The sequence below is a fragment of the Anomaloglossus baeobatrachus genome, chromosome 6, assembly GCF_048569485.1.
Source record: "Anomaloglossus baeobatrachus isolate aAnoBae1 chromosome 6, aAnoBae1.hap1, whole genome shotgun sequence".
Classification (NCBI taxonomy): domain Eukaryota; kingdom Metazoa; phylum Chordata; class Amphibia; order Anura; family Aromobatidae; genus Anomaloglossus; species Anomaloglossus baeobatrachus.
The window spans coordinates 426,911,224-426,932,553 of record NC_134358.1 but is presented as its reverse complement, the minus strand read 5'-3'; positions in this window follow the sequence as shown (position 1 = coordinate 426,932,553).

Below are 21,330 nucleotides of genomic sequence, written 5' to 3'. Positions count from 1 at the left end.
TATAAGGAACGTTACCCTAGCGGCAACGTCCACCTACGAGTAGAATCACAAGGCCCAGCCAGACCATGTGCCTCAGGCACCTGCCTATGTCCGCTCCCCTAAGAGGTAAGGATACGGACAGCAGCCGAAGCTGTAAGGTATAAGAACGCTACCCTGCCGGTAGCGCTCACCTAGCATAGACAGAGGAATGCCTAGAGGAACGCGCACAGAGCGTCTACTCATATGCATGAACCAAGAGGACTGAGCACCATGCGGCGTGTGTCAGGGTCTTATATAGACTCTGTGCCTCATCCAAGATGGAGGACACCAGAGCCAATCCGCTGCCAGAACGACAGGAGTGACGTCATGCTGGCCTATCACCGAGCAAGACGTCACAAGCACATGACCAGCGACCAATCGGCATAGAAGGTGTCAGAGACATGTGACCTCGTGTCAGCGATGATGTCACCCGCACATGTGCAATGGCTCCAAGATTGGACTTAGTCTCCGGCGCTCGCACATGTGCAGTAGCAAGAAATCTGGACTTAGTCTCCAGCGCTCGCACATGTGCAGTAGCAAGAAATCTGGACTTAAGCGGGCTTTACACACTGCGATATCGCCTGAATTTTGTCGTTGGGGTCACGGTTTTGGTGACGCACTTCCGCAATCGTTAGCGATATAGCTTTGTGTAACAGCGTTCAGCGATGTAAAATCGTCGCAAAAGCGTGATTTATCGCTAATCGGCTACACGGGTCCTAATTCCCAAAAATCGTTACTTCAGCAGTAACGAGGTTGTTCCTCGTTCCTGCGGCATCACACATCGCTGCGTGTGACGCCGCAGGAGCGAGGAACGTCTCCCTACCTGCCTCCCGGCCGCTATGCGGAAGGAAGGAGGTGGGCGGGATGTTACGTCCCGCTCATCTCCGCCCCTCCGCTGCGATTGGGCGGCGGTTCAGTGACGTCGCTGTGACGCCGCACGGACCGCCCCCTTAGAAAGGAGGCGGTTCGCCGGTCACAGCGACGTCGCCGGACAGGTAAGTATGTGTGACGGCTCTGGGCGATGTTGTGCGCCACGGGCAGCGATATGCCCGTGTCGCGCAACAGATGGGGGCGGGTACGCACACTAGCGATATCGGGACCGATATCGCAGTGTGTAAAGTAGCCTTTAGTCTCCAGCGCTCGCACATGTGCAGTAGCAAGAAATCTGGACTTAGTCTCCAGCGCTCGCACATGTGCAGTAGCAAGAAATCTGGACATAGTCTCCAGTGCTCGCAGCAACCGTAACAGCAGGCAACTAGACTATTACAAGGAATGGAAGGCCTCCCATATGATGAGAGGTTGAAAAAGTTAGATATGTTTAGCTTAGAAAAAAGACGTCTCAGAGGAGATGTCATTTATATGTATAAATACATGTGTGGTCAATATAAAGCACTGGCACATTACTTATTTCTTCCAAAAACAGTACTAAGGACCAGGGGCATACACTGCGAATGGAAGAAAAGCGATTTCGACAGCTAATGGCAGACACTATAACAGCTTTTAAAAAAGGGCTGGATGATTTCCTCAGTACACACAACATTGTTGGTTAAAAGTGAATTAGGGACAAAATGTAGAACTGGTGGAGGAAGGTTGAACTAGATGGACTTAGGTCTTTTTCAACCTATGTAACTATGTAACTATGGAGCCAGGGCACACACAGTATGTGGAGGAAGACATTGGAAATATCCAAGATGGAGGGAGGAAGGGCCAGTGGGGCACAGTGTTCTGGGGCATTTCACCCATGGAGTTTCACCCATGACGAGCCCCAGAATCGTCAGCCATATGCGTATATCTAATATATGAAGCTAAATGTGTGTATGTGTATGTGTGTGTCCGCTAAAGGAATCCGCACAGTCACATTTACAATCACGATATTTTGCACAGACATCTCAGGTGACTTAGGGAACGTCATAGACTATGTTTAGAGTGGAAAATTTTAACCCCGCGCTTTACAGTTATTCACCAAAAAACCTCCTTACATTAAAGTCATTGGAGCTGGGAGCCACAGGTCATTAGTAAGAGCTGTGATTGGTTGCTATAGGCAATGAAGGAGTATAAGAAGCTTATGTGAGGTAATATGATATCGATGGAGAGACGAATAGAGAGAGAAAGGGAGAGAGACAGACAGACAAAAACAGACAGCCAGGGAAAGAGACAGACAGAGACAGCAAGGGAAAGAGACAGACAGACAGAGACAGTCAGGGAAAGAGACAGACAGACAGAGACAGCCAGCCAGGGAAAGACAGACAGAGACAGCCAACCAGGGAAAGACAGACAGAGACAGCCAGCCAGGGAAAGACAGACAGACAGAGACAGCCAGCCAGGGAAAGAGACAGACCAGCATGGAAAGAGACAGACAAACAGGGAAAGCCAGCAAGGGAAAGAGACAGAGACAGCCAGCCAGGGAAAGAGACAGACAGACAGAGCCAGCCAGCCAGGGAAAGAGACAGACAGAGACTGCCAGCCAGGGAAAGAGACAGACAGAGACAGCCAGCCAGGGAAAGAAACAGATAGACAAAGACAGCCAGCCAGGGAAAGAGACAGCGAGCCAGGGAAAGAGAAAGACAGAGACAGCCAGACAGGGAAAGACAGAGACAGACAGCTAGGGAAAGACAGACAGAGACAGACAGCCAGGGAACGAGACAGACAAAAACAGGGAAAGAGACAGACAGAGACAGACGAAGTCGAAACGGACCACCACAACGTGCCTCAGTGGCCCCCAGGCTGAGGGTCGCTCTATGTGGCACCGTTGTTTGGTGGCCAGGTTCCTGGCCTCCAGAGCTTCTTGCCTTATCCGGTGTTCCTCCTGTTCTGAGAGCAGCTCCAGCAGTTGCAGCTCGCAGGCCAACCGATTTGCATCTGCCGTGATGGTGGGTTTCAGGGGAGCCTGCAGGCCTGTCTCCTTATTGACCATTGCGTCCCAGGCCAAGCTTGTTCTGCTGCGGCCAGGTGCAACAGCTGGAGGATCTGCCAGTGGTCCTGCCAGGTCACCGTTGCCGGCTTACAAGACCATAGGTGCTGCCGCCCCACGCACCTCCTCGGGGTTGGCGTCGCCAGTGCTCCCATCAGGGTCTCCTGCCACCTCCGGATGGTTCCCTCCTGCAGCTCTAGCAACTGAGCCTGCAACCGCCTCACTTCTTCCTCCAACAGCTCAGGGGTGATTACGGGTTGTGTCACCAGTTCTTCCTCAGGACGACCAGGGGAGTTGACTGCTTCCACCATGCGCTCCTGGGTGCTCCGGTTGCTCTCTGCCATCTTGCATCCGGTCACTGGCTGCGCAGTTAGCCCATTCTTATGCACTCTCCAAGGGGGCAGGACAGCTTTTCCTGCTAAGTTTCGTTTCTCCCCTTTGGCCTGGGTGGGTGGGCACAGCACTTCACACCATTCTGTCACCCAGCTCTCAAAGATCGGCCACAACCAGACGGTGTGATTACACATGGTGCCTGTAGTTTTCAATGGCCACCAGTGTACAGTCTCTTGACATACAGTCTATAGGCGTACAGTACCCATGGTTGCGGGCACAGAATCCTATTTGTGACGCCAAATTGACGCGCCCACGGGGTTGGGGGTTACTCGTCATCAGGCTGTGGTGCTCCTGGGACGCCACGGTGACCTTGCCCAGTTCCATGACCCTGAGTGTTAATAAAAGGCTGGGGATGGGGATGCTGTGGGTAGTTGTTCGTGACGCCACCTGTGGTGTGTGGCCAGTATTAGCCACCGCTGAGGGACTTCTCTGCTGGGGCGGATAACAACGCAGCTTGGATGGTTCAGGTCTCCACAGGCAGAGCTATAGCCCCAGGGAGGATGATGGTGGGAGTAGTTTGTCAGGTGCTGATGGCGCGGTGGCGCGATAGAGAGTGCGCTGGCAGTAACAGGATGACTCAGGCGGAACAGTTCAAGGTCTTTTACTCACTGGTCACACACTGCCGTTGGAGCACCGGGCTACGCTTTCATGGGCCCTAGCCGATCCCGAATATTACGGAGGTCGTGGTCGGTGATTCCTTCTGTGTGTCTCCCTTCGATGGTTTCCCTCCACCCGACTCCTGGGCCGTGGAATGGGTCACGGGTGCCTTCTGCACTCCCTGTGAATCCTGGGATTTCCCTTCTTTCCTCAGAACCCGGGTGGGCATGAACTAGTTGGCATGAGGCTCCATAACTCGTGATGGCCACCCCAGTACCTACCTTAGTCTGGTCCCAGTGATAGAACCCCCGTGTTATGTGTTGGTTGAATGTCGTTGTGAATGTTACTGGTGATAACCTCCTCCGTAGTCATGATGAATACTGAACCTCGGGTGAGGTACAGTACCCTGTGACGCCTGAGGCCGCACGGGTGCTACAAATGCAAGACAAGATGCAGGATGATTGAGCAAAAAAAAAAAAAGAAAACCTGGAAATATTCTTTCTCACAATTCTTTGGAATGACATGCTAATAAGAATTAACAAAACAAGCAAGGCCCTGCAATCAAAGTATGTGAACATCCTTGTTGTCACAAATCTTCTTGAGCCTATGAAAACCTATATTCAGGAGGCAAATTTAGTGAATTTGAATTCAAAGCCGCAAGTAAGTGTTACAGTGATGGGAAAAAATGGGAAGGAAAATTAAGTGCCCTTCTTAATAGATATTACTTACAGCAAGATGGGCTGCAGTGTGTACATCGCCCTGGCCAAAAACTAGTACTCTAGCAGGATACAGCTAAACCCCCACTAAAGTGGAAGCGTCACAGGTGCAGGAGGAGCAAATCACACACACACCTCCATAGAATGGAGGAGGGCGATTGCTAGATGATAAAACTGCACACTAGTGGCTTGTATAGAGCGCTGTTCACACATGCAGATAACACAGTCACAAACCCGCAGCCTATTAGGTGACGCCCATACTATTTGATCAGGCGGGCTGCCAAGCCGTACCCCACTGTGTATCATGCACGGACAGACACTCTACAGTGCAAGGCACAACAGAAAGGGGCCTGGCTGTATCCTGTCCAAAAAAATATGCCCTTCTTAATAGATACTATTGGATCACAGAGGAAGAGGTACCTCTCGGTAAAATTGAAAAGTTCAAGGTGGAAACTTTCCTCCCTATTCTGATGCAGTAAAGACAGAGTGTGAACGTTGGCTAAATATCACAAAAAACCTGAATTACGATCGCCTTTTAACCCCTTCACGACCGCGGGCAGTAAAATTATGTCCTATTTTAACGTGACTTAACGACCAGGGACGTAATTTTACTGCCTAAACTTCATTTGATTGCCGTGGCCATAGCAAGGGCTTTCAAATTATGTCCCCTGCTGTTTCTTACAGCAGGGGACCTTTGCTTGACCCCAGGGGGGGTGGCATCGCAACCCCCCATCGACGATCGTTGTGATTGGCTGTTCAAATCTGAACCGCCAACCACAACATTCGCACTGATTTTGGCAAAAATAATGCCCGAATTAGTGCGATACTATGAGATCCTGCTATGATCTATTGTAGCAGCTACAGCAGATCATAGGTGGATCTCAAACATGCCGCCCCCAGCCCCTGCAGCACTGATTGGAGCGATCGTGCTATGATGCGCAATTGCTCCAATCAGTGTGCAGTGGGGCGGTCTGATCTGCAGGTGGCCGCCCTCCCCAGGCCTGTGCTGGTCTGCGGAGCCTCCCGCAACATGTCTGCAGCGTGGAGTGGCTGGTACTTGTGGTACCACGCCACCGTTGCCGCCGCAGACGCCGCCTCTGATGTCACCGCTTCTGCGCCTGCTCCACGTGAGTATTCCACTCCCGTTATGGCCCCTGCACGCTCCCGTTATGGCCCCTGCCCGTGCCCCCCCAGATCTGCTACCCCACGCCCCGATCTTCCCCCCGACATCCCGATCTGCTCCCCCTGCGATCTGCCTGCCTCCTCTGTCATCTCTATTCTGCTTCCTTCCTTCCTTCCTTCTTTCCTTGCTTCTCCGGTATCCCCCTCTGCTCTCCCGCGCCCCCCTCTGCTCTCCCCCTCCCCTTGACGTCCACTTACCTGCCTTCACCGGGTCGTCCGATTTCTTCACTGGCCCGATCACATCTGCCTCCATCTCTGGGTCCTTCTTCCTGGGTCTTCTGCTGATCTGTCCAACGTCCTGCCTGCGGCTCCTGTACAGCTGTCTATCTCGCTTGCCTTCTGTTCCTCCTGCTACTCCTCTGGGTACTGTGAGTATAACTTTTTATTTTTTTTTTTTCCCTGTATCCTGTCCATTTTTACACCTCATCTGTCCGTGCGTCCCGCCGAGCACTGATCACGGATGCAGATAACGGATCTGCATCCGTGGTCAATTTTTGGCGTGACTTTTTCTTTTCCGTATCCCCAACGCGTTTTGTATCGCATCTGTCCGTGCATCCAGCCAATTGCTGATCAGGGATGCAGATAACGTATCTGCATCCCTGCTCAATTTTTGGTGTGACTTTTTTCCGTATCCGCAACGCTTTTTGTATCGCATCCATCCGTGCGTCTCGCCAAGCGCTGATCAGGGATGCAGATAACGTATCTGCATCCCTGCTCAATTTTTGGCGTGACTTTTTTCCGTATCCGCGACGCTTTTTGTATCGCATCTGTCCGTGCGTCCCGCCGAGCGCTGATCAGGGATGCAGATAACGGATCTGCATCCCTGCTCAATTTTTGGCGTGACTTTTTTCCGTATCCGCAACGCTTTTTGTATCGCATCCATCCGTGCGTCTCGCCAAGCGCTGATCAGGGATGCACATAACAAATCTGCATCCCTGCTCAATTTTTGGCGTAACTTTTTTCCGTATCCGCGACGCTTTTTGTATCGCATCTATCCGTGCGTCCCGCCGAGCGCTGATCAGGGATGCACATAACGGATCGGCATTCTTGCTCAATTTTTGGCGTGACTTTTTCTTTTTTTCCGTATCACCGACGCTTTTTGTATCTCATCTGAATGTGCGTCCTGCAGCAGTCGATCAGTGCACTGCGTCTGTGCGTTTGAAAAGTCAAATGGCATTCCTTCTCTTCTGAGCCCCACCATACGCCCAAACAATTACTTTCCACCACATATGAGGTATCTGCGTACTCAGGAAAAATTGCACAATACGTTTTATGGTGCAGTTTTTCCTGATACCCTTGTGAAAAAAAAAGCTACGTGGTTCAAGTAACAGTTTTGTGGTGAAAAAAAAAATTGTATTCATGGCTCAACATTATCAACTTGTGTGGAGCCCCTTGGGGCTCGCTAAACATCTAGATAAATTCCTTGAGGGGTCTAGTTTCCAAAATGGGGTCACTTGTGGGGCAGCTCCATTGTTTAGGCACCTCAGGGGGGTCTCCAAATGCAACATTACGTCAGCTAATGATTCCAATCAATTTTGCTGTCAAATGGTGCTCTTTCTCTTCTGAGCCCCGCCATGCGCCCAAACAATTACTTTCCACCACATATGAGGTATCGTCGTACTCAGGAAAAAATGCACTATAAATTTCATAGTGCATTTTTTACTGATACCCTTGTGAAAAAATAGCTACCTAGTTGAAGCAACAGTTTAGTGATAACAATTTTATTTTTTTCTTTTCACGGCTCAATGTTATAAACTTCTGTGAAGCCCCCAGGTGTTCAAAGTGCACACCAAACATCTAGAAAAATTATTTGAGGGCTCTAGTTTCCAAAATGCGGTCACTTTTGGGGGAGCTCCATTGCTAATGAGTGCAGCTTATTTTGCACTCAAAAATTCAAATAGCGCTCTTTGCCTTCTGAGTCCTCCCGTGTGCCCAAACATTTGATTTCCACCACATATGAGGTATCTGCGTACTCAGGAGAAAATGCACAATACATTTTATGGTGCATTTTTTCCTGTTACCCTTGTGAAAAAAAAGCTACCTAGTTGAAGCAACAATTTTGTGGTAAAAAAAAAAATTTCTTTTCACGGCTCAACGTCATCAACTTCTGTGAAGCCCCCAGAGGCTCAAAGTGCTCACCAAACATCTAGAAAAATTATTTGAGGGCTCTAGTTTCCAAAATGGGGTCACTTGTGGGGTAGCTCAATTGTTTAGGCACCTCAGGGGGTCTTCAAACCCGACATGGTGTCTGCTAATGAGTGCAGCTAATTTTGTGTTCAAAAATTCAAATGGCGCTCCTTCCCTTTCGAACTCTGCCGTATGCCCAAACAATTGATTTTTACCACATATGGGGTATCAGCGTACTCAGGAGAAAATGCACAATAAATTGTAGGGTGCACTTTCTCTTTTCTCCCTTGTGAAAATTTAAAATTTTATGGCTAAAGTAACATTTTTGTGTTAAAAAGTAAAATTTTCATTTTTTCCTTCCACATTGCTTTGGTTGCTGTGAAGCTCCTAAAGGGTTAATAAACTTCTTGGATGTGGTTTTGAGCAGAGTGAGGGGTGCAGATTTTAGATTGGGGTCACTTTTGGGTATTTTCTGTCACCTCGGCCTCTCAAAGTCACCTCAAATGTGATGTGGTCCCTAAAAAAAATTTGTTTGTAAATTTTGTTGGAAAAATGAGAAATTGCTGATGAACTTTGACCCCTTGTAACTTTCTAACGGAAAAAAATTTTGTTTCGAAAATTGCGCTGATGTAAAGTAGACATGTGGTAAATGTTATTTAGTAACTATTTTGTGTGACATATTTCTCAGATTTATAGGCATACATTTTCAAAATTTGAAAATTGCGAAATTTTCAAAATTTTTGCAAAATTTCCTAAATTTTCACAAATAAACGCAAAAAATATCGGCCTAAATTTACCACTGACATGAAGTACAATATGTCACGAAAAAACAATCTCAGAATCGCCAGGATCTGTTGAAGCGTTCCACAGTTATAACCTGTCAAAGTGACACTGGTCAGAATTGCAAAAAATGGCCCGGTCATTAGGGTGTTTTAGTGGCTGGGGGTGAAGGGGTTAAACGAATGTGAGCATCTTAAGCACTACATGGCTCATGATGAAAATCATGAGACTCTCCCTGCACTGAATTAAAAAAAATAAATCTGTATTCCCAAATGTTTAAATTGCACTTGTGTCGCCCAGGGATAGGGGGGTACTCAGAACCGGGCCAATGGGGTCGCTTCTAGAGGTATCACGGTGGCGTGACCCGGTCTGTGATCCCAGGCGCCACAACAAAAGGGGAATATGTAAAGGGAGATTGTCTGTGTGACACCACCCATGGGTTGCGGTGATGAGATGGTGGCACCGCCGCTGCCACTGGGGACCGTGCCCTGGACTGATGGTGTGGGGGCAGCAAAGTGGGACCCCCTCCACGGGTAGGGGAGTTGTAGTCCCGGGGCCCAATTTGGAGTTGTGGTGGTGGCAGGGCTTGCAGGGATCAGCACACTTACAGTTCGGTTGTCCTGGTGTTGGATGAGTCTCATTTCATGTTTTGGGTCAGGAAACCGACTTGCCAAATGGCCAGTCACCTTTGGCGGGTGTCTTCGGGTCCCACACCCAGACGTACAGCCAGGGGCCCTTCTTTCCACACTCTCTGTCTGTCTCTTTCTTGTCTGGACTAGTCCGTTTGAACGGCCTCCGGATCGGGTCCTTCTCCCAGCACCGGCGGGCTACAACCCTGTCCCGGTCGCCTCAGGATTCCCGCGACCGGATCTCCGTCGCCTGTGGCCCTCACAGCCACCTAGTCCGGGGAGCTCCAAGCTTCCCCTGTCAGTGCTCCACTGACTACTGCACAACTGAAACTAAAACTCTCTCCACATCCTTAGCTCCTCTCGCCCCCCATCCCTTTTCCTGGGGAGGGGATGAGTAGGGACTGATTGGCTAGTGTACATCTGTGTGGGGATTGTGTAGCTGCCAAGGAGGATTAATTCTTTCTGTGACTACCTGATTTTGCCAGGGCATCACAAACTCAAATTGTTCATGTGTATGACGGTGACCAACTGTACGGGAGAAAGTTCTTTATCAAAACTGAAATCTGTAACATATCTGCTTCATAGTGCAATGGAACAGCATTGTTTCAACTGGCTTCCACTTAAGCATAGAAAGTAACATGCTGACGTCCATTGAGTTCAGGTCAACAATAAAGCAATTCCTTGAAAAGACATGACGCAAATACTTGCTGTAATAAGAAGTTCGTACTTTCATGCTGTGCCATATAATCTGCGTGGCTTACTGAGTATTATAGTGTTTTTCAAGCCTTCTGTATTGTTCAAATGTTTATCTTGTTGATTAATTGCTGCTGTACAGCATGATTTTAATGTTTTAACACTAATATTGTTTAGGTGGCAATAAAACAAATATATGTTTAATATTATTGACCATTTACTTTTTATTCCTGTGAGTAGTTGTCTTAGGGGCCCTAGCACACTGGTTTGCCCAGTGGCCACAATGCTGTTAAGATGGCCCTGCAGATGAATACTGAAAAAAGTGATATACAGTGCCTTGCGAAAGTATTCGGCCCCTTTGAATTTTTCACCCTTTTCCCACATTTCAGGCTTCAAACATAAAGATAAAAACTTTAATGTTATGGTGAAGAATTAACAAGTGGGACACAATTGTGAAGTTGAACGAAATGTATTGCTTATTTTAAACTTTTATAAAAAATAATAAACTGAAAATTGGGGCATGCAATATTATTCGGCCCCTTTAAGTTAATAACTTGTAGCGCCACCTTTTGCTGTGATTACAGCTGCCAGTCGCTTGGGGTATGTCTCTATCAGTTTTGCACATCGAGAGACTGAAATTTTTGCCCATTCTTCCTTTGCAAACAGCTGGAGCTGAGTGAGGTTGGATGGAGAGCGTTTGTCAACAGCAGTTTTCAGCTCTTTCCACAGATTTTAAATTGGTTCAGGTCTGGACTTTGGGGTACTTTGCATGTTGCGACATCGCTAGCATCGGCTAGCGATGCCGAGCGCGATAGTACCCGCCCCCGTTGCACATGCGATATGTGGTGATTGCTGCCGTAGCGAACATTATCGCTACGGCAGCGTCACACGCACATACCTGCTCGGCGACGTCGCAGTGACTGCCAAACTATCCCTCCTTCAAGGGGGAGGTGCGTTCGGCGTCACAGTGACGTCACCGCGACGTCACTAATCGGCTGCCCAATAGAAGCGAAGGGGCGGAGATGAGCAGGACATAACATCCCGCCCACCTTCTCCCGTCCGCAATGCCATCGGGGCGCAGGTGAGGAGATGTTTTTCGCTCCTGCGGGTTTACACACAGCGATGTGTGGAGCTGCAGGAGCGACAAACAATATCGTACCTGCGGTCGCATCGACATTATGGAAATGAACAACGTTACACAGATCAGCGAGATTGTACGCTTCTGTGCTCGTTCATTGTTCCATCTAGGATTTACACATTGCGATGTCTCTACCAGCGCCGGATGTGCGTGACTAACGACGTGACCCCGACGATATAGTGGTAGCGATGTCGCAACGTGTAAAGTACCCCTTTGACTTGGCCATTCTAACACCTGGATACGTTTATTTGTGAACCATTCCATTGTAGATTTTGCTTTATGTTTGGGATCATTGTCTTGTTGGAAGACAAATCTTCTTCCCAGTCTCAGGTCTTTTGCAGACTCCAACAGGTTTTCTTCAAGAATGGTCCTGTATTTGGCTCCATTCATCTTCCCATCAACTTTAACCATCTTTCCTGTCCTGCTGAAGAAAAACAGGCACAAACTATGATGCTGCCTCCACCATGTTTGACAGTGGGGATGGTGTGTTCAGGGTGATGAGCTGTGTTGCTTTTACGCCAAACATATCGTTTGGCATTGTACCCAAAAAGTTTGATTTTGCTTTCATCTGACCAAAGCACCTTCTTCCAAATGTTTGGTGTGTCTCTCATGTGGCTTGTGGCAAACTTTAAACAACACTTTTTACGGATATCTTTGAGAAATGGCTTTCTTCTTGCCACTCTTAGTGATCATGGGCCCCTTAGCTGTATCTCTAATCAGTCTTCTCCTTGTTTAAGATGAAATTTTTGAGGGACGGACGGGTCTTGGTAGATTTGCAGTGGTATGATACTCCTTCCATTTCAATATGATCACTTGCACAGTGCTTCTTGGGATGTTTAAAGTTTTGGAAATCTTTTTGTAACCTAATCCGGCTTTAAACTTCTCCACAACAGTATCACGGACCTGCCTGTTGTGTTCTTTGGTCTTCATGATGCCCTCTGTGCTTTAAACAGAACACTGAGACTATCACAGAGCAGGTGCATTTATATGGAGACTTGATTACACACAGGTGGATTATATGTATCATCATCAGTCATTTAGGACAACATTGGATCACTCAGAGATCCTCAATGAACTTCTGGAGTGAGTTTGCTGCACTGAAAGTAAAGGGGATGAATAATATTGCACGCCCCAATTTTCAGTTTATTCTTTTTTACAAAAGTTTAAAATAAGGAATACATTTCGTACAACTTCACAATTGTGTCCCACTTGTTGTTGATTCTTCACCATAACCTTAAAGGGGTGGTTCACCCATTTTTTTTATTTTCTGTCGAAGTTCTACTTACAATTCTAGGTATTTTCTCCATTGGCTTGTATTTCCATTTCTGGCACTGAGCGGCGCTATCCTGCACGCTCAGTGCCTGTCAAATGATCCCCTGGAGCTGTGGCCGCCGGCATCCTCTGACGTCCCAGCATTTCCAGGCTCTCAAACAAGACGGGTACGTCACAGGATGCCGGCGCCACTCAGATTGAGTGACAGGGCTGTGGGCGGTGACTACCGCACGGCACAGCCCAGAATCGAGGGGAGGATCCGGAGAACGTCAGTGTGGAGCCAGAAGCGTCCTGCAGATGGTGAGGCACGGGGCGCCAGTGTGCAGTACAGGGGGGGGGTTCTTCAGCTGAATCTCCCCCTGCACGTAAGTATGTGCTCACACTGTCCACCCGCCCGCTCTGCTGCGATGTCAGGAGAGCGGCCGGTGTCGGGCAGTGTGATCGTGTGGTCCTCCCAGCAGCAAGACACTGACAGGCATGTCACCGCTGTGCTCTGCCATCTGTCCTGCTGCATGGGACCAACTGTCTGCACTCTGTCACCTGCACCACAAGTCACAGAGTGGAGACAGTTGGTGACAGAGCACCTCTACCCCGCCCTCTTCTTTCCCCACTCTCTTCTCCCCCCCTCTCTCTCTTCTCCCCCCCTCTCTCTTCTCCCCCCTCTCTCTCTCTTCTCCCCCCTCTCTCTCTTCTCCCCCCCTCTCTCTCTTCTCCCCCCCTCTCTCTTCTCCCCCCCCTCTCTCTTCTCCCCCCCTCTCTCTTCCCCCCCCCCTCTCTCTCTTCTCCCCCCCTCGCTCTCTTCTCCCCCTCACTCTCTTCTCCCCCCTCGCTCTCTTCTCTTCCCCTCTCTCTCTTCTCCCCCCCTCTCTCTCTTCTCCACCCCTCTCTCTCTTCTCCCCCCTCTCTCTCTTCTCCCCCCTCTCTCGCTTCTCCCCCCCCTCTCTCTCTTCTCCCCCCCTCTCTCTTCTCCCCCCTCTCTCTTCTCCCCCTGTCTTGCTAAATTCTACTAAAAAGGGGGCTGAAAGCCCGTACTTACGAAGCGCTCACTGATATCCTAATCAGGCACGAATACTAATATTCTTTATAGCAAGATACTATTTATTTTAATAGCACATGAATATAATCAATGGTACATAGGCATTTAGAACTATAGTCATAGAAATTTATACAATAACAGAAATATGCATCAACATTACCGTTATGTTGTAGCAATCCTTTCACATCGGAGGGAACTCGAGTTAATGATAAGGAATCAACATGGCATCTTGCATCACAGGAACAGTGCGTACGTACACTTCAATGTCCTGGAAGGTTTCCCTAACATTAAGCGAGTCCGGTGTAATTTTTTGATAGGAAAACTTTGTAGGTTGGGTTTAAATGGTCACCAGCATGTGACAGCTGAGTCATGTTCATGTAACTTGACCACAAACTACTGTGGGCACCGGCAGCTTCCTGCACATTTCCTGCACATCCTGCCAGTTGACAACTGGCCGACCACAGTTTGACCATAGTGTTAGTGAAATATTGCAATGAGCCGTAAATTTCATATGCAAGCTTCCTTAAACCTGTCTTTAAGCCAACCACAAGTTTCCGGTAAGTGGAACTGTCCTCATTATCTTGAAACTGCTTCAAAAACCTGTGACATGTATTCTTTGGTCATCATATCGGCCTTCCAAAGGACATCTCTTTGATACTGAATTATTGATAGGTCAAATAATATCTGGGATCACTCCTATCTTTTATGATTCCTATCTAATCACACATTCTTTCAGTCATATCACATTGGTATCACAATCGGTCCTTGATCCCAGGGATTATTTTCCATCATCAGTATTCCACTAGAAGAAGATCACTCGGAATATACCATACCATGACCAAGAAATATTGTTTGCCACAAATTTTGTTTTCTTGGTTTGTTTAGATAAACGTTGCACTTTCACTACTTTTGTACAGTATATTAAAACTAAAAGCAATATTATCTGAAAAGCTCCCTTGAACATCATGTGTTTTGGCATTTGCTCGATATTCAAAGGAATCATTACACATTACATTTCCCGATATGTTATTAGAAGTTTCACTAGTCCCATTTATGAACATATTGGCATAAGGCCATAACATATCATGAATTGTCCTTTCCACTAAGCTGGGTTTAAAAGCATCTACAGTATTTATAACTGTCCCAAAACTTATTTTTATATTCCCCATAGAGATGAATCCCAGGTTAGTCAGTCCAGTCTTATTTCTTAGTACTCAAATTCCTCCCTTAAAAGCCAGATATTGCAAATTGGTGACTGTTGCATTCAAATTGCCTTGCCACCATGGAAGATTGATCCATCCCACTATGGAAATGGGTACTGTAGTATTCTATAGACGAACACTTCGAGTGTCTTTATCAGCAAGATAATCAGAACAACTTTTCTACTTTAAGATTTCCTCCATCGATACCGGGACATCCAGATAAGGGATACTGGTGGCTGTAAGCGAAGAATATGTACAGATCCAGCAATCTGTGTGTTGAAAATGTGATGGTGCATCAGAAATTTATTCGCCATAGGTTCCTCCTGATGTAGACTTGTCCATCCAACGACCAAAGAGGCAAACATCAAACACAGGAATTTCTCCATCTCATCACTATCGAGCTCTTCCCAGTAACCGATACCATGGATTCTGCTTATTTACAACACCATCTGCAAATAAAGATACACTATTATTCTCGTAAATAACATTTTTCTTGTGGAACATATTCCCACTTCTCGACTCCTGGTCTCATTATCAGGAGAGTACGATCTTTTCCGACCGCTATTACCTCTGTCTCTGAGGGCGGTCCTTGGAGGTTTTGAATCCATATTTTTGCTCCTACATTTTTAATATTAGAGGATCCAAAACCTTTAGTACCCCGTATTGTTAATTCTGCCGGGGCAGTTCCTTCTCTTATTTCAGACAAGTTTATTAGAATTATCAACACCTGAGCCACCTTCTGGTGTTTCATCAAGATCAAAGGTTCATTTCCAAAATTTAGCATCAGTACCTTGATTTCTCCCTGATAATCTGCATCTATTACCCCTCCCACCACTATGGCTCCTTTTAACACTAAACTAGGAGTGGCTAGTTGACCATAATGATCTTTTGGTATCTGGCAACCCAATCCTGTTGAAATTGGTTTTACCTTACCTGGGGGTACCACGACAGTTTCCAATGTACTGAGGTCTAAACCTGCTGAATAAGGTGTCGCTCTTTCTGGTGTGCCCAAACAGCTGTACCTTGCCTTGTCAACTGTTGGACTGACTTGTCTGATGGCTGCTGCTTTATCTGCTTCTGAATTAAACAAACGTTCAAGTGAGTTAGTAGGGACATGAGCATCGACATGAAATACAGTGGTCTTGGTAGATTGAATAATCCCTTCAATGTCTTGCCACACTTCCCTGACCATCTCAAACGCATTTTGCTGTTCCTCTCCCCAGTGGAACTCATATTTTTTCCTCGTTACTTTGTACAAATGAGCCAACATTTGTCCCAAATGAGGGATATGTTGTCTCCAAAAATCAAGCAATCCAATATAAGACTGAGTCTCCTGTTTGGATTTAGGGACCGGAAAATTAATAATTTTCTGTCTGGCATTGGGCAAGATCTCTCTGTGCCCCTTGTTCCACTGAATCCCTAGAAATGTTACCACCTGAGACGGTCCTTGAACCTTGGCATCAATGATTTCCCATCCTTTACTCCTCATATGAGCAACCAGTTTTGTCAATTGATAGAACAAAGAGAGACAGGGCAGCACTCACCGATAAACTAGGACTATTTTATTTTTTATTTTTTAATGCTGACAGGTGAGACGGACATGAGGGAATGCAGGGAGGGGAGCACGAGGACGACGGTACCGTTTCGCACCACTAGGGGTGCTTTCACGGGTCCGGGTATGGACCGTGACTACCCTTAAGCTTATCCTGCCATTGTTTGCGCCGTGCTAAAGACACTACATCACCTGATTTCACAGGGACACTACCGAATACATTCACAACATCAGTAGCTTCACAACCCTTAAGCTTATCCTGCCATTGGTCTGCCAATCCACAAGACACTACATCACCTGTTTTCACAGGGGCACTACTGAGTACATTCACAACATCAGTAGCTTCAATACCCTTAAGCTTGTCCTGCCATTGTTCTGCCAATCCACAAGACACTACATCACCTGTTTTCACAGGGGCACCACTGAGTACATTCACAACATCAGTAGCTTCACAACCCTTGAGCTTATTCTGCCATTGTTCTGCCAATCCACAATTGACCAATTTATGTGCTATAAGATTGTAGGGAGCCTCAGTCCAGCATGGGATCTCCACAACAACCTCCTTAACATTATCCTTACATTTTCTGAACATTTTGACACTATGCAAAAAGATTGAAACATATCTGGAAATTTGCCAAATATATGTTTTTAACTTCTAAATTACAAAAATTCGTTAATTACTTCTTATAGAAGTAATCCTGCCGACTACGCCAATTTATGTCTTGCTAAATTCTACTAAAAAGGGGGCTGAAAGCACGTTCTCTGCTCCCCCCTCTCTCTTCTCCCCCCTCTCTCTCTTCTCCCCCTGTCTTGCTAAATTCTACTAAAAAGGGGGCTGAAAGCCCGTACTTACGAAGCGCTCACTGATAATCTAATCAGGCACGAATACTAATATTCTTTATAGCAAGATACTATTTATTTTAATAGCACATGAATATAATCAATGGTACATAGGCATTTAGAACTATAGTCATAGAAACTTATACAATAACAGAAATATGCATCAACATTACCGTTATGTTGTAGCAATCCTTTCACATCGGAGGGAACTCGAGTTAATGATAAGGAATCAACATGGCATCTTCCATCACAGGAACAGTGCGTACGTACACTTCAATGTCCTGGAAGGTTTCCCTAACATTAAGCGAGTCCGGTGTAATTTTTATAGGAAAACTTTGTAGGTTGGGTTTAAATGGTCACCAGCATGTGACAGCTGAGTCATGTTCATGTAACTTGACCACAAACTACTGTGGGCACCGGCAGCTTCCTGCACATTTCCTGCACATCCTGCCAGTTGACAACTGGCCGACCACAGTTTGACCATAGTGTTAGTGAAATATTGCAATGAGCCGTAAATTTCATATGCACTCTGTCACCTGCACCACAAGTCAGAGAGTGGAGACAGTTGGTGACAGAGCACCTCTGCCCCGCCCTCTTCTTTCCCCACTCTCTTCTCCCCCCCTCTCTCTCTTCTCTCCCCCTCTCTCTTCTCCCCCCTCTCTCTCTCTTCTCCCCCCCTCTCTCTCTTCTCCCCCCCTCTCTCTCTTCTCCCCCCCTCTCTCTTCTCCCCCCCCTCTCTCTTCTCCCCCCCTCTCTCTCTTCTCCCCCCCTCGCTCTCTTCTCCCCCCTCGCTCTCTTCTCCCCCTCGCTCTCTTCTCTTCCCCTCTCTCTCTTCTCCCCCCCTCTCTCTCTTCTCCCCCCCCTCTCTCTCTTCTCCCCCCTCTCTCTCTTCTCCCCCCCTCTCTCGCTTCTCCCCCCCCTCTTTCTCTGCTCCCCCCTCTCTCTTCTCCCCCCTCTCTCTCTTCTCCCCCTGTCTTGCTAAATTCTACTAAAAAGGGGGCTGAAAGCCCGTACTTACGAAGCGCTCACTGATATCCTAATCAGGCACGAATACTAATATTCTTTATAGCAAGATACTATTTATTTTAATAGCACATGAATATAATCAATGGTACATAGGCATTTAGAACTATAGTCATAGAAACTTATACAATAACAGAAATATGCATCAACATTACCGTTATGTTGTAGCAATCCTTTCACATCGGAGGGAACTCGAGTTAATGATAAGGAATCAACATGGCATCTTGCATCACAGGAACAGTGCGTACGTACACTTTTGTATGTTTTCTTGCTTGGTTGCAAGTTGGGGGTGCAGCCCTCCTAGTACTGAGACTGAACAGCTGATTGCGTCTCACTTTGCTGTGTATTTTATCTGGGACACAGCTGACCACTTGCCACCATCCATATTGGAGTTTTGAAATGACACAAGTCAGGTATTGATAATGTTTTTAACTTCAGTAGGTTAGGGACTGTCTCAGATGGGTACACCGTGACGAGGTGAGACAGCTTTTTACCTTTTTGCAAAAATGTATACACTAAGTACCCTGTTATTAAGCACTTGCAATTTATTTATTTATATTCAGGGTATTTTTCATACAATTTTTCTCCTTGGTTTTTTCTAGTCTTAAGGCTGCAATTCACATGCTTAATGTTGCATGTTTACTGAACATTGTTTCAGCTCAGGTTTTTGTGTTTTTTGTATGTTTTCTTGCTTGGTTGCAAGTTGGGGGTGCAGCCCTCCTAGTACTGAGACTGAACAGCTGATTGCGTCTCACTTTGCTGTGTATTTTATCTGGGACACAGCTGACCACTTGCCACCATCCATATTGGAGTTTTGAAATGACACAAGTCAGGTATTGATAATGTTTTTAACTTCAGTAGGTTAGGGACTGTCTCAGATGGGTACACCGTGACGAGGTGAGACAGCTTTTTACCTTTTTGCAAAAATGTATACACTAAGTACCCTGTTATTAAGCACTTGCAATTTATTTATTTATATTCAGGGTATTTTTCATACAATTTTTCTCCTTGGTTTTTTCTAGTCTTAAGGCTGCAATTCACATGCTTAATGTTGCATGTTTACTGAACATTGTTTCAGCTCAGGTTTTTGTGTTTTTTGTATGTTTTCTTGCTTGGTTGCAAGTTGGGGGTGCAGCCCTCCTAGTACTGAGACTGAACAGCTGATTGCGTCTCACTTTGCTGTGTATTTTATCTGGGACACAGCTGACCACTTGCCACCATCCATATTGGAGTTTTGAAATGACACAAGTCAGGTATTGATAATGTTTTTAACTTCAGTAGGTTAGGGACTGTCTCAGATGGGTACACCGTGACGAGGTGAGACAGCTTTTTACCTTTTTGCAAAAATGTATACACTAAGTACCCTATTATTAAGCACTTGCAATTTATTTATTTATATTCAGGGTATTTTTCATACAATTTTTCTCCTTGGTTTTTTCTAGTCTTAAGGCTGCAATTCACATGCTTAATGTTGCATGTTTACTGAACATTGTTTCAGCTCAGGTTTTTGTGTTTTTTGTATGTTTTCTTGCTTGGTTGCAAGTTGGGGGTGCAGCCCTCCTAGTACTGAGACTGAACAGCTGATTGCGTCTCACTTTGCTGTGTATTTTATCTGGGACACAGCTGACCACTTGCCACCATCCATATTGGAGTTTTGAAATGACACAAGTCAGGTATTGATAATGTTTTTAACTTCAGTAGGTTAGGGACTGTCTCAAATGGGTACACCGTGATGAGGTGAGACAGCTTTTTACCTTTTTGCAAAAATGTATACACTATGTACCCTGTTATTAAGCACTTGCAATTTATTTATTTATATTCAGGGTATTTTTCATACAATTTTTCTCCTTGGTTTTTTCTAGTCTTAAGGCTGCAATTCACATGCTTAATGTTGCATGTTTACTGAACATTGTTTCAGCTCAGGTTTTTGTGTTTTTTGTATGTTTTCTTGCTTGGTTGCAAGTTGGGGGTGCAGCCCTCCTAGTACTGAGACTGAACAGCTGATTGCGTCTCACTTTGCTGTGTATTTTATCTGGGACACAGCTGACCACTTGCCACCATCCATATTGGAGTTTTGAAATGACACAAGTCAGGTATTGATAATGTTTTTAACTTCAGTAGGTTAGGGACTGTCTCAAATGGGTACACCGTGATGAGGTGAGACAGCTTTTTACCTTTTTGCAAAAATGTATACACTATGTACCCTGTTATTAAGCACTTGCAATTTATTTATTTATATTCAGGGTATTTTTCATACAATTTTTCTCCTTGTTTTTTTCTAGTCTTAAGGCTGCAATTCACATGCTTAATGTTGCATGTTTACTGAACATTGTTTCAGCTCAGGTTTTTGTGTTTTTTGTATGTTTTCTTGCTTGGTTGCAAGTTGGGGGTGCAGCCCTCCTAGTACTGAGACTGAACAGCTGATTGCGTCTCACTTTGCTGTGTATTTTATCTGGGACACAGCTGACCACTTGCCACCATCCATATTGGAGTTTTGAAATGACACAAGTCAGGTATTGATAATGTTTTTAACTTTAGTAGGTTAGGGACTGTCTCAGATGGGTACACCGTGACGAGGTGAGACAGCTTTTTACCTTTTTGCAAAAATGTATACACTAAGTACCCTGTTATTAAGCACTTGCAATTTATTTATTTATATTCAGGGTATTTTTCATACAATTTTTCTCCTTGGTTTTTTCTAGTCTTAAGGCTGCAATTCACATGCTTAATGTTGCATGTTTACTGAACATTGTTTCAGCTCAGGTTTTTGTGTTTTTTAATAACAGCTTCCTGCACATTTCCTGCACATCCTGCCAGTTGACAACTGGCCTACCACAGTTTGACCATAGTGTTAGTGAAATATTGCAATGAGCCGTAAATTTCATATGCAAGCTTCCTTAAGTCTTTAAGCCAACAACAAGTTTCCGGTAAGTGGAACTGTCCTCATTATCTTGAAACTGCTTCAAAAACCTGTGACATGTATTCTTTGGTCATCATATCGGCCTTCCAAAGGACATCTCTTTGATACTGAATTATTGATAGGTCAAATAATATTTGGGATCACTCCTATCTTTTATGATTCCTATCTAATCACACATTCTTTCAGTCATATCACATTGGTATCACACCCCCCCTCTCTCTCTTCTCCCCCCCTCTCTCTCTTCTCCCCCCCTCGCTCTCTTCTCCCCCCTCTCTCTCTTCTCCCCCCTCTCTCTCTTCTC